General features: G+C 34.3%; 1 pseudogene; it reads left to right on the top strand.

Annotated features, from left to right (window-relative positions):
* Positions 1–1,900: 1,900 nt before the first annotated feature.
* On the top strand, positions 1,901–3,683 carry LOC143614524 (uncharacterized; annotated as a pseudogene).
* The last annotated feature ends 693 nt before the right edge of the window (positions 3,684–4,376 follow it).

Raw genomic sequence — 4,376 nt, 5'->3', positions numbered from 1 at the left:
AGTTAACCTTAATTAACGGTCTGATATGTGTGAGGACTTTTAGTTGGTGATTGCACTAAGTATTCATGAGATAAAGCAATGTTTTTTTTAATAGCGTTTGGATCCCCCGCCAATATCTGAGTGAGTCTTCCTAAGACGGGATATCAACCGTCCATACTGAATTTGACGCTCCAGGCATGACCCACTCAAGAACACTATCAAGGAGGAAACTCACACCACTGTGAGAAAACCCCCTTGAGTCAGGTTTCAAATATGAGACCTCTAGGATCCCAAGTCTTAACAACCATCCCCATGCCATTGAGCCAGATAAAGCAATGTAACATCCAATAGTTTGTGCATACTTTCTCCCCCAAAATGATTAAGTAAAAGAGAGGGGCTGTGAAACTCACATCAAGTGTGTGATAGGAAAACTCAATAGCTAAATGCAAAGGGTCTCGTATGAGTATCCTTAAGTATAAAAATATGTGAGTATATGTATGATGATGGTTCATAAAACCCCTAGTATCTAAACAATTCCATTTTTTATTGTGTTTGACCAAGTTTGGCTAGGTTTTACTTTTTAATTGTGATAAGTGTGATGAGGAGGGGTGGCATGCTATAGAAAGCATGACATGTATTTTTAAAGGATTTCATGTGTTTATATATATATATATATATATATATATATATATGTGTGTGTGTGTGTGTGTGTGTGTGTGTGTGTGTGTGTATTGGAAGGAGTTTTGGAAAATGTTTTCATGATCGAACCGATCATCTTAGTGGTCTACTAGTCAGACCGGACTTAATAACCAGATAGCAATATAATAATCAAAAATTTAAAAGTTACGTATACCCATTTCACAAATTTTACTATTCTAATAAATAGATACTACTATATGCCACTTGTCAATCTCTCCTTAACTCTCATAAATTTTAACCCATTTTTATAAAATGGTATCTCTTTTGGATTAACCCGCCCCAATAATACTATCTGGATCCATTTTTGTTATTCTTTCATTATTTTCATTCAACACCAAAGATGCTAACCCTAATTCCCGAAACCGCCGTTCATTCTTTTCATTCAACAACAAAGACTAGGGCTGTGCACGGTTTGGTTTTTAGATGAAACCGAAACCGAAACCGAAAATTCAGTTTTTAAAATACACAAACCATTCGGTTTTCGGTTTTTTGGTTTTCGGTTTTTTTCGGTTTCGGTTCGGTTATAATCGGTTTTTTTTTTGTGTGTGTAGACATTGCAAAAAAATTCCAAAGAAATGAAAACGCATATTAGATCCAAAAAAACAAAAATAGCCATTTGTTATGTGAAACCAAACAATTACAAACTTACAAGAGTACTAGAGTTTAAAATTTAATAAAATACATAATCAAAAAACACTAAAAGTTTAGTTTCAATATTCATTCTTCATCTTCAAAGTTTACTCCCGATCTTCACCATCTTCATAATCCTCATCACCATCAATGATAGATCCTTTTGGTGTTTTGTTTCCGGTCCTAACATCTAAAAAACACATATAATTGTATTAATATTTAAGTAAAAACACATTTCGGTTCGGTTTTTTTTGGTTTTTTAAAAATGGAAAACCGAACCGAAACCGAAAATTCGGTTTTTTCCAAAAAACAAAAAATAAACCGTCGGTTAATGCTTCGGTTCGGTTTTTTCGGTTTGTTTTTTCGGTTTTTTCGGTTTCGGTTTGGTTTTTTCGGTTTCGGTTCGGTTTTTCGGTTTCTTGCTCACCCCTAACAAAGACTACAACCCTAATTCCCGGAACCGTTCATCTCTTCCATCGCCATCACCATCGCCATCACCACCGATATATGTGGTTTCCAATTCGCCGCCGCCATCGCTATAACCGTAATTCCCGGAACCGTTCGTCTCTTCCATCACCATCGTTATCGATACATGTGGTTTCCAATTCGCCGCCGCCATCGCCACCTACGATACCGCATCCCCTCCGTCATCGCCACCGCTAGCACGTTTGGATTTGGAATTGGAGTCTCGATTGGAATGTTGATGGGATATTATTTCTTCATCTACTTCCAGCCTACTCCTGTTGAGGTAATTGTAATCGTTGTTGTTGTTATTATTATTATTATTATTATTCGAGTTTTTTTTCTACTTGCATTTTTTTAACTGATGCTATTTATTGGGCATCAAATCGACTGTGTTCATAACTCCATATAAGTATATGTCTGGAGTTTTAGTTTTGTCTTGAATCTAATTGTTGCAGCAAATCGACTGTGTTCGTAACCAAGGTGCTACCGTGTTCATAACTCCGTATAAGTATATGTCTGGATTTTTAATTTTGACTTGAATCTAGTTGTTGCAGCAAATCGACTGTGTTCGTAACCAAGGTGTTATGGAGCTTATGACGGGAGTAAGAAGTCAGTTGGGCCAAAGCAAATAACCTTTTGAAGGTCCACATACTTGTGCCGAAAAGTTGAACTTTAATTCAGATTTCAGACAAATATAAAACATGTTGCATTTATAAACATGAACATGATGCATTTATAAAACAGTTATTCTGTGTCAACCTTGGTCCCTTTTTTTCAAAATACTAATATAGAACAGAACTTATTTCGGCTTGTTCTGTGTGTAGTATTAGTGCCACCAAAGAGGCAAATACCACACTGATTATAAAGTAACTGCTCTATTATTGAATGATTTAATTGAATCTTTTTTTTTTATTAAAGATGGATATTTTTTTTATGATTGTTGCTTGTTTGTGTTGGCAAGCATCTCAAGCATGGATGGAGTGGTTAATGAAAAAACGCAATGCTTTCGATCAAAGGGGGGACATGGCGATTGCGGCGTGGGCAGAACAGCCGTAGCGTGAGCTAAATATACGTGTACGGCGTCATTCACATTCAAAGGTATTATATATGATTGCAAGTTTATATGTAAAAGATATAAAAGGGGTATGCAAGTAATTTTACTCTTCCCATTGATAATATGTTTAATTTATTTGAAATGTAATTAAGCAGAACTCGAGGGAGATGCTGATGACGAGGGAATAAAGTTGGCGTATAGGCGTTTAGCAAAGTTTTATCACCCTGATGGTTTGTTCTTAACTACTTTTCTTATAGTTTCTCAAATGGTTACGTGCCCGATTATTCTTTTACAAGTAGTGTACTTCAATTGTGTTTTTAATCTCACTTGTATGGTTTTATGTTTGTAGTTTATGATGGCATAGGTACTCTAGAAGAACGAGAAACAGTCGAGGCTCGGTTTATTAAAATTCAAGCAGCTATGAATTATTGATCAATTGTGACGAAAGGAGGAAATACGATATGGAAAACCGAGTCAATCCAATGAAGGTATTATTTAATGATTTAATTGAATCTTTTTTTTATTGAAGATAGTATTTTTTTATGATTGTTGCTTGTTTGTGTTGGCAGGCATCTCAAGCATGGATGGAGTGGTTAATGAAAAAACGCAAGGCTTTCGATCAAAGGGGTGACATGGCGATTGCGGCGTGGGCCGAACAGCAACAGCGTGAGCTAAATATACGTGTACGGCGTCTTTCACGTTCAAAGGTATTATAAATGATTGCAAGTTTATATGTATTACTATTTTTTAAATATCGATTTCCAATAAAGTTTTATACAATTTCGATCCAAATGGTCATATATACTTGCCTGTATTAATATTATTATTATACTTGATAATGTAGACAGGTCACTGATAGTCAATTGGATTATTTTTATAGTGTACAAGGAAATTTTTTCTTATTTGTAAACTCATTGCGTAATGTTTTGCTTTGTAATTCCTGTCATTTTAATGAAAGTTATAATTGTATTAACAATATATGATAATTATGTTACTGATTGTATTTTGTTTAACGTTTAAATATTGTAATTTTCATTAATTCCCTGTGTAATTCACGAGTCCCAAACTAGTTATATATATAAAGATAAATATCAAATGTTGGTGCCACAACTTCTTTCTAGAAACAAACTGTTTTAGTATTTATGATTTTAGTTTTATCATTGTAACAAGTTTGATAGTGTTGGTATGTTGGCTGAGGTTTGATTTGTTAACTTATTTGGTTTGAGGCTGCCAAGGTTTGAAGTGGCCTTTCAATTTAGATTATTTTTTTCTAATTGTATGATAGTGTTGGTATGTTGGCTGAGTTGTGATTTGTTAACTTCTTTGGTTTGAGGCTGCCAAGGTTTGAATCCTATGTCTGTACATTTTGCATTAATTTTTTTTATCTATTTATTGTTTTATTTTTTTGGGACGTGACAGTGGCCTTTCAATTTAGATTATTTTTTAAAAAGGATTTTTTTAAGTATAGCAATTTGAAGAAATTGAATTTTATATTTAGTTTCGGTATCATAATGAATTTAAACGACGCCAACTGAAAACGCAGCGCCTC

Source organism: Bidens hawaiensis, unplaced genomic scaffold (genome assembly GCF_021521415.1).
Source record: "Bidens hawaiensis isolate Kalapana, Puna unplaced genomic scaffold, B.hawaiensis_p1.1 tig00040142_1, whole genome shotgun sequence".
In the NCBI taxonomy this organism is placed as follows: domain Eukaryota; kingdom Viridiplantae; phylum Streptophyta; class Magnoliopsida; order Asterales; family Asteraceae; genus Bidens; species Bidens hawaiensis.
This window is presented reverse-complemented; position numbering and strand designations above follow the sequence as displayed.